This window comes from Lactuca virosa, chromosome 8 (assembly GCF_052849685.1).
Source record: "Lactuca virosa cultivar CGN04683 chromosome 8, Lactuca_virosa_CGN04683_v6, whole genome shotgun sequence".
In the NCBI taxonomy this organism is placed as follows: domain Eukaryota; kingdom Viridiplantae; phylum Streptophyta; class Magnoliopsida; order Asterales; family Asteraceae; genus Lactuca; species Lactuca virosa.
The window spans coordinates 389346450-389356682 of NC_136433.1; positions in this window are offsets into that span (position 1 = coordinate 389346450).

A 10233-nucleotide genomic window follows, 5' to 3' on the forward strand; every position below is an offset into this window, starting at 1 on the left:
GTAGATCCAGAATCTACTTCATCTTGGGCACATTTTGGAGGTAACAAGTAGTTGCCTTGAGCTCTTCCTTTCTAGATCTATTATTGGATGATGATTTGGGGCTATTTAGCATGTTTGGAATCCATTTCGGGTTTTGGGACTAGATCTGGGGTTGCAACTTCAGATCTAGATTATCTTGGTCCATAGAGGCATAAAGTATCAGCCCTTTAGCTTGTTTGTGAGCATTCTTGTCTTGAACCTTCTCTCTAACTTGTATTGAGCCAAAATCACCTTGCATGCACGTAAAGTTGGAAACTTTACGTGTAAAACCAGCCCTAGGAGTCCAGATCTATGAGTTGGAAGAAGTGGGATGGACTGAAATTGTCTGAATGAGGATGACTTAAGTGAACTCGGCGAGTCTGTTCTTGGACTCGACGAGTCAGGTCGCAAACCCTAACACATCTGGTTCTGATACGGATCAGTGAGTTGAATGGTGACTCGGTGAGTTGGACATGCTAGGACTCGGGGATTTATGAACTCGACGAGTCATGGGGTGACTCGGCGAGTTGAGTCGTGATATGAGGATTTTCTGAGTTTAGGAACTCGGCGAGTCAACGGGCTGACTCGGCGAGTAGGGTCAATCTGGAAGGCTGAATTTGACCAGGACTTTGACTTTGACCAAGAGTTGACCAGTTTGACTTCCAAGGGTATTCTAGTAATTTGGGCACTTACAGTTATGGTTTCATCAAAGTGTTAGGCGGTGGAGTTCGTGGCCGTGATCGGGGGATTTGATCGTACCTCTTCAGTTCGGCATTTCGAGGTGAGTTATCCTCACTCTATCAACAGGGTCTAAGGCACCAAGGCCGGCCCTTTTCGGATTGTGTACTTGTACTTGTTTGATGTGCTTATTGATCTGTTAGATCGGCGTCCTGGTAATTAGGACGGTATTATGTTAGTGACTGGTTTAGGTCGGTGTCCTGGTATATAGGATGATGCTATGTCAGTGACCTGGTTTAGGTCGGTATCTTGGTATATAGGATGATGCTATGTCAGTGACCTGGTTAGGGTCGGTATCCTGGTATATAGGATGATGCTATGTTAGTGACCGGTTAGGTTGGTATCCTGGTTAGGATGTTGCTATACTATATGATCTGCTAGATCGGTTCGTTTGTCTATGGACTGTCATGTGATTACCTGTTATATGTGCACATGGTTATTTGCTTGATGTTTGGGTTGAGGCGGTCCTGCTTTATGCTGAAGGCCAACATACCCTACGAGCGATCCGGATAGACTGTAGGCCCGTATGGCGGTCCAGTCATACTGAAGGCTCGGGATAGATCTAGATAAACTGTAGGCCCGGTGCGGGCGGTCCAGTCATACTGTAGACTCAGAGAGTGGATTAGGTGGACTGAAGGCCCGGTGCAGGCGGACCAGTCACACTGTATACTCAAGAGGCATGGCTGTTCTGTATTTGTTGATATGATATGATTATGGTTATATGAGGTTGGTATTTTGGGGGTAACTCACTAAGCTTTCGGGCATACAGTTTCAGTTTATTGTTTCAGGCTCAACGGATGGCCGCGGGTAGGCGAAGGTGTGACCGTACACTTCCTCGATTGACGATTATGATTTCTGGGAAACTCTGATGTATAAATTATTTTGAAAACAAATTGTAATAATTGAATGGTTTCAAATGAATTAAAAGGTTTTAAATTGGCTCGAATTTTATGGGTGTTACAAGTTGGTATCAGAGCTTTGGTTTGAGTGAATTGGAGGAACACTCGTGTGAATCCAGTCTCAAATCAAGGAAAGATTTTCAAAATGACTTTAAATGGTTTTCAAAATAAGTAAAAGAGGATGCGAAGTGTTCGATCAGCCGTAGCCAGTAAGTAGACCCCAAAATACCATACTGTTACTTGATATGTGATATGTTAGAACAGCATGCTAGTACTAGGCTAGGAATCTTTAGGAATTGCATGATAGAATTGCTTGATTTCATGATGCCTGTTAGCCTAGAGTTTTCCTTATTTGAGATTGACATCATTACTGTAGTTACTTATGTATGCATCACAGTTGTATATAATTAAGATCTTATAGCCTGAGAATGTTTGATCTGGCCTTATGTTCTGTTTTTATTGATTAGGGCTTAGGGTAGGGTTGGATATTCGAAAGTCTATAGGGTCCAGGGTTATGTATGGCTAGCATACACTAGTGCTGCAAGGGTTGATGGAAGTTTCATGGATGGGTGGGTAGTGAGAGGCCGGGAGGCCAGTTATGATATATTTAGCATTCCTCTAGGAGCGAGGATTTAAGCGCTCGCTATGTCTATGTATATTGTTAGGGTGTTGTGGTGATACTTGAGACAAATATGGGTAGGTGTGGAAGGTAGTATGGGCCCGTACTACTGAAAGCACATGACCCATACGCGTAGCAAGGAAGTCACAACCCCTGGGGTTTAGTTGGAAGTTGGTTCCCAGTTATGGTATGGATTATTCGAGACGTTTTGAGACCGGATCCGGATCAGGATCGAGAACTGGCAGCCATGATAGGCCAGTATTGTCAGAGGATCGTGTCAAGGAGATCATCCGGGAGGAGGTAATCGAGATCGTTCGGGGATAAATTCTGGAGATGATTGGGTCTTTCAAAACCGCCATGGTTGAGTATTTTGCCAAGCGTCATGCAGCCATTGCTGAGACGGTTGTCGCGATAACTTTAGCAGCTGTAACGACGACAAGGGGAGGAGCTGGTCGAGCTTCCTAGTGCTAGGACATATTCTGATGAGCAGAGGGTTGCTGTTATTTGGGATCAGGACGATGATCGGTACTCGTTATATTTCCGCGGGTGGAGCGGAAGAGGTTAGCACTCAAGTTTATAGATTCGAGGCTCGGGGGTTTGCTCGAGGCCGGAATATGGGTCGCGGGAACTCCGGAAAGGAGCGATGATTATGTTCAGTTGGGGTTTTGCAGCTGGAAGTGGAATGGTTAATTGATGGATTGGACCGTCGTTTTGTAGGGCAAGGATTGCGCCCTCTCAGTTTTCCGAGCTCGAAGGAGTGAGCAGGCTTGTGACCCCAGGATCAGGTTGTATTCCAGCTCGGGGTCAGTGGGTTGCAGGAATAGGCAACATTATTTCAGCGCCGGTGAGCTCAGGACAGTCGATGTGGCATAAGTATTTGTGAGGTCCGGTTTGCCTTGGATCTCTTGTATCGGACGGAAAGGATTGATTGTGTGATCTATTGCACTTTTAGGATTGTAGACTATGTCTTGGGAGTAGTGTAGCCCGGTTTAGGGCAGAGGTTGTTTGAGCTGTTGCAGTTCATCTGTGGGCGTTTGAGCTGGTAAGTGAGTCAGGGTGCGAACCCTGAAGAGAATGATTTCTAGAGCCCGAGAGTGGGAAGCTTGTTTGGAACACCTTTGGAAAAGGGGTATTATGTGGGAGGCCTGCGGATAGGGTCCCACAGAAGGGTTATTCATCATTGTCAGGATTCAGTGGTTAGTAACCGTTAGTGATTGACGGACTAAAGCGTCAAGAGAAGTAATTCGTTGCCGAGGACATGAGGGTGGGGTCATTCAAGCATTAGTGGATGTCGGTTTCACTGGGATTCAGGAAGTGCTCATCCGGTTCTTAGAAGTGTGTGATGAATTGGGACTAACTAGCAATGGAACACTAGTGAGGAAGAGTTGGTTGTCATCGGATCGATCGTTGGGAAGTGAGAAGGATTGAGAATCCTCCAATTTTCATGTATTATGAAGGCTTAGTCGAATCTAAGTGGGGGAGTGTTACCCCGGGATGCGGAAGTGGGTGAGGTTTTGAAACGGAGATAAGTTTCACAACCCGACAGGGAGAATGAAGGCCCTAGTGGCTGCTTGGTTTGAGGGTTGTGTTGATTGGGGGTTCGGCAAAACTCCCAAGCATAAGAACACGTCTTCTGGGTGCTTGATAGTAGAAGTTGGGGAACCAGGTTGGAGTTTTAGTCAAGAATCGAGTTCAGTTCGAGTATTCGGTCGAGAGTGTGCTCGACTCTGAGGTTTTTGGATTGATGGATTGAGGGTTTTATTAGCTGCCAGGGCTCAACAGTGCATTCAACACGGGAGTGCAGGTTATTTAGCGTGTATGGTAGACACGCGGGCCAGGGAACAGACCTCGGATTTCCGAAAGGGTGGACGATCGACATGAGGCCTAAGGCTAGGCTGGGGATATAGTCCACAGAGTAGATCAGGAGTTCGAAGCCCCAAGTGGGTGAGAATAGGATGCATGGGAGATAGCATCAAGAGGGGTGGTCCAGGGAGATGCTGAACAGTTTAGAGCAGTTCGGATAGACTGAAGGCCAGTGGGGCGTACCAGTCAGACCGAAGGCTCGGAGAATGGTCCAGATAGACTGAAGGCCTGGTAGGGCGGTCCAGTCATGCTGAAGACTCTGTATATATTTGTAGATCTATGTTCGGGTATTGAGTAGGCTGCTACGCTATAACAATCAATAGGTCTGTTCCAAGTATTGATCATGCTGCTGGAGTAGGCTGAGGACTTCGGTGTATTTTGGTTGATCGGAAGTTGTTATTAGTGGTCGGACGGAGTCCAAAGGATCTTGGTGATCTCATCAGTTCGGAGTGTCTCCGAGGTTTCATCTTCTTGGATCGGGTAATACTCTAGTTGAGGACTGAGAGTGGATCCGAATGGGTGTTCGTCAATTTTGGGAAGGTTTGGGATTAGAATATCCTGTCATTCAGGTTTTGGGAACCGGGTTAGATCTTTCTCATGATCGTCTATGGCATTTGGTTGGGGTTGAGGCGGTCCTGATCTATGCAGTAGGCCAAGATACCCGGTGCGGGCCGACTGTAAGTCGTAGGCACGGAGGCTCGAAGGGAGCAGTAGGGTTGAGGCGGTAGGCCAACAAAACCTGATAATTTCAACTCAATAGTTGAATTGATTAGACATGTTGGTATTCTAACCCGAAGAGGGTGATATGGGTTAGATATGAGTGTCGTACTGGTTGGCCGGTAGTGGTAGGTATGTTGATGATGGTTTGAGTTATTGTGATGTCTCTTGGGATTCATGTGTGGTAGTAGTTTTTGTATCGTATGTTGTTCGTTGATGAGAGGAGCGTCGATTAGGCCCTTCGAGTGGCGGAGGAAAGTGGATATCTGCAGGGTCGGAGTGTTGGGCAACTGAAGTGGCGACAATAGTGTTGATCGGTCATTGAGAGCATTCCAGGCATGAGCTGAGGGCCGGGGAGGGCATACCAGACTCATGATGTGGGCTCAGAGGCAATCCAGACCTATGCTGAGGACCACGTAAGGGTATTCCAGTCATAGGTTGTGGGCATAGAGATTGTGTGATTATGTCTGTTGTAGGAGCGCGTTCGGATTGGATGTATTGTTGAGATTTGGGTAAGTTGTACTCGGTTGTGTCGAATCATATGAGTTTGAAAGAGATGCAAGGATAAATCCTTGGATTCCAAGTATGGTTGTGGACATAGGATATGTATGTAGTGGTATTCCAATCTAGGGTATTCCATCATGAGGATGACCGGACCCCATAATTGATTGGACCTGGTGTGTTTGGTATTCCAACCCGAGGGTTGATTGGGCCAAACATGCATGAGGATGCGAGGGTATACCATCCTAGGGATGACTGGATCCGTCATAGGCATACCTGGTATTCCAGCCCGAGCCTGATTGGTCCAGGTATGAGTGTTTATGCAATATAGCTGATTGTTCATGAAAGTTGCTCGGAAGCTGAAGGATGCGTCATCCTGTCAGCACGGAAAGGGACTAGATTCAGGAAGGGAACTGGATGAGTTTCCAATATTGCAAGTTACCCGGGTTATCGCCAGTTGTGGAAAGGGGAGGATCGATTAATACTGTGAGAGAGAGTTCCGTGAATTATAGTAGTAACCAACCTTCGCCGGTCACGAAAGTGCGTGCATGGCAGGAAGGTGGAAGTATCATCGGGTGATACTTTGATTGATGTGTGTGGATGTCAAGAAGAAGAGGCCGGTGGAAGGCTTGGATCAATAGGTCGGGATCCTGCTCAGGAAGGAGTTGTCCTTAGAAGGGACGCGGTAGTAGTTCCTGAAGAGATTTGGGCTGGTTTGGGAGATCGGAGGCTGCAATGTAGGAGTGTTATCCAGAATCGTGTGCTGCAGCAGGCTTCGAGGTCGAAGCCTAATTTAAGTGGGGGAGAGTTGTAACATCCCAAGTTCAGGAATATAAGTTCGGGGTGTTATGTGTAAATAAAGGAGTAGACTCGACGAGTAGGTGTCTTAACTCGTCGAGTCGGAGCGGGTGTTGGGCACGTGTTAAGTGACCCGACTCGCCGAGTCGGCGGCGGGACTCGACGAGTCAGTGCTGGGAAGAGAAAACCCTAAATTTTTGGGTTTGCACCCTATTTAAAGGATCTTATGTTCTCACCTCAGCCTCTTTGTTACCCCTTGAGAGTCAGTAAACCCTAAAATCATGTGTGAGCCATTGGTGAGAATTTTTGAGCTTTGGAAGGTGCTTCTAGTGAAGGAAACTTGTAGATCAAGAGGCTAGCATCAAGGAATTCGTGTAGATCCAGAATCTACTTCATCTTGGGCACATTTTGGAGGTAACAAGTCGTTTCCTTGAGCTCTTCCTTTCTAGATCTATTCTTGGATGATGATTTGGGGCTATTTAGCATGTTTGGAATCCATTTCGGGTTTTGGGACTAGATCTGGGGTTGCAACTTCAGATCAAGACTTATTTTGGTCCATGGAGGCATAAAGTATCAGCCCTTTAGCTTGTTTGTGAGCATTCTTGTCTTGAAACTTTACATGTAAAACCAGCCCTAGGATTCCAGATCTATGAGTTGGAAGCAGTGAGATGGACTGAAATCGTCTGAATGAGGATGACTTAAGTGAACTCGACGAGTCTGTTCTTGGACTTGACGAGTCGGGTCGCAAACCCTAACCCATCTGGTTATGATAAGGATCAGTGAGTTGAATGGTGACTCGGTGAGTTGGACAGGCTAGGACTCGGGGATTTATGAACTCGAAGAGTCATGGGGTAACTCGGCGAGTTGAGTCGTGATTTGAGGATTTTCTGAGTTTAGGAACTCGGCGAGTCAACGGGCTGACTCGGCGAGTAGGGTCAATCAGGAAAGCTGACTTTGACCAGGACTTTGACTTTGACCAAGAGTTCACCACTTTGACTTCCAAGGGTATTATGGTAATTTGGGCACTTATAGTTATGGTTTCATCAAAGTGTTAGGTGGTGAAGTTAGTGGCCGTGATCGTTGGATTTGATCGTACCTCTTCAGTTCGGCATTTCGAGGTGAGTTATCCTCACTCTATCAACAGGGTCTAAGGCACCAAGGCCGGCCCTTTTCGGATTGTGTACTTGTACTTGTTTGATGTGCTTATTGATCTGTTAGATCGGCGTCCTGGTAATTAGGACGGTATTATGTTAGTGACTGGTTTAGGTCGGTGTCCTGGTATATAGGATGATGCTATGTCAGTGACCTGGTTTAGGTCGGTATCTTGGTATATAGGATGATGCTATGTCAGTGACCTGGTTAGGGTCGGTATCCTGGTATATAGGATGATGCTATGTTAGTGACCGGTTAGGTTGGTATCCTGGTTAGGATGTTGCTATACTATATGATCTGCTAGATCGGTTCGTTTGTCTATGGACTGTCATGTGATTACCTGTTATATGTGCACATGGTTATTTGCTTGATGTTTGGATTGAGGCGGTCCTACTTTATGCTGAAGGCCAACATACCCTACGAGCGATCCGGATAGACTGTAGGCCCGTATGGCGGTCCAGTCATACTGAAGGCTCGGGATAGATCCAGATAAACTGTAGGCCCGGTGCGGGCGGTCCAGTCATACTGTAGACTCAGTGAGTGGACCGGGTAGACTGAAGGCCCGGTGCGGGCGGACCAGTCACACTGTATACTCGAGAGGCATGGTTGTTCTGTATTTGTTGATATGATATGATTATGGTTATATGAGGTTGATATTTTGGGGGTAACTTACTAAGCTTTCGGGCATACAGTTTCAGTTTATTGTTTTAGGTTTAGCGAATGGTCGCGGGTAGGCGAAGGCGTGACCGTACACTTCCTCGATTGACGATTATGATTTCTGGGAAACTCTGATGTATAAATTATTTTGAAAACAAATTGTAATAATTGAATGGTTTCAAATGAATTAAACGGTTTTAATTTGGCTCGAATTTTGTGGGTGTTACAAATTATCTTTACGTTTTGTTCACATCTGGATAATCCTTTTCTTTTGTACATATTTAAGTAACGAACTTTTCGGAAGTGTTCAAATATGATCATTATGACCGACTGTAGCATGTTACATCCGATCATAATGGTTATATGTGAACACTTTATCAAGTCGTTACCTAGATTGTACAAAACAAAGTTACGCAAATATGGACAAAAAAATGTAATTACTCTGATAAATCAATTTTTTAGTTTTATTTTTACCTTTTAATTTTGATTTGGCATAAAATTTAACCTAAATGATAGATATTTTCAAAATCACACCATTTGGTAAATATCTTATTAAAATACACTACTTTGTTAAAAAAAATGAACTCTAGATTTGACAGATAAAAAAAACACATCGTCGTTTTATAGAATTTTATTGTTTAAGATGTTAAACATAAAAACTAAAATTTATTAGACTAAAAGTACTAGAGATGAACACCAATAACATGAAGAAGAAAACAATCTTCAATGAAGTTTGTTTCATGTATTATAGGAATTTAATATAAAAAATAGAAGTAGCTTTTATCTGCATTGATAGCATTGTTCTTGTCTCATATATATATATATATATATATATATATATATATATATATATATATATATATATATATATATATACACACACACATTTCCAACCGAAAAATTTCATTTTAATTTATTAAAATATTCAATTACATTAGAGTATAATATGGAAACATGATTGCGAATGCGCGTATGTACAGTCGAACCTTGCCGTTCTCAAGAAGTACCTGAAAAACATTTATAACAACTGGGTAAGCGCTAGGATTAGTTAGTTCCCCAAGATATTATATATCAAAATACATATACATGCATACAAATGGCCCCACCCAAGCTATATAATGGACCCCGCCCAACTTACATAATGGGACCCGCCCAAACTACATGAAGGGCCCTGCCTGACCTGCATAATCATATTTAGAGATTATACATCAAATTCTACTAATATAGGCACATAGAAGCTATACTATCAGCTCTACTTTATTAGCTCCTATGTCCTAACATATATGAATATATATGTTGTAACACATAGTATAGTAAGATAACTCACCTGGACAATTACTCGGGATATTCACAACTATCTGGGTGATTCTACTAGCGATTTAATTGGCGGATAGTGTGCCTTACAAGTATTAATCTATAGTACTTTATCTTATTAATTTGCATGATGAAGTGGTTGTGAAAACTAGATCCCTCACTAATCACAATGAATACCGAAAGTTCTATCAAATAAGGACCAGCCAGGCCGGACAGTCGGGAGACATGACCATTTTAGTGTATAGCCTTTCTGAAATCCAACAACCAAGCCAACGTGGCCATTCTAGACACATCTCCTGTAAGTAGATCAATCAACATTATAACTGGAATTACTGGTAAATCTTATTTATATATCCATAACAACGACTATGAATATAAATATAAGTTACACTAAAAGCGTAGCTTAACTTATAGGGATCCTAACGTAAACCAGGAATTATGTGGGAAATCTGAAAGATCTATATCTCAGCCGCTCCAGGAATGAAGAAAACTGAATGAAATCGTCGCCTATTTATAGCTCAAAATTGAGTACGCGTCGCGCACCTTGTGTGACATCCCCAATTTCACGGCCAGAAAAGACCGATTTATTTATGCTTATTTAAAACCAGAGTATCATTTTTAAAAAATCTTATTGCGGAATTTGTTCCCAAAAACATGATAATGATATTATCAAAGCAATTTTGAAGAAATGTATTTTATTTATGTTAAAAGCATTGGGATTTCATCGTCAATACAGTACGTAAGCATAAACGGAAATAATATAAGCCTTACAAATATCTATTATTCTATCAGCCTATAATCCATAAATCTCTAATCATTCATCACACATGTGCTCTCGTACCACAACCTGTAATGCAAGAAACCGAGTGGGTCGGACTTGGGAGCCTGGTGAGCACATAGGGTTTTCAACACATAATGTGACATCCCCATTTTCGCGGCCAGAAAAGACCGATGTTG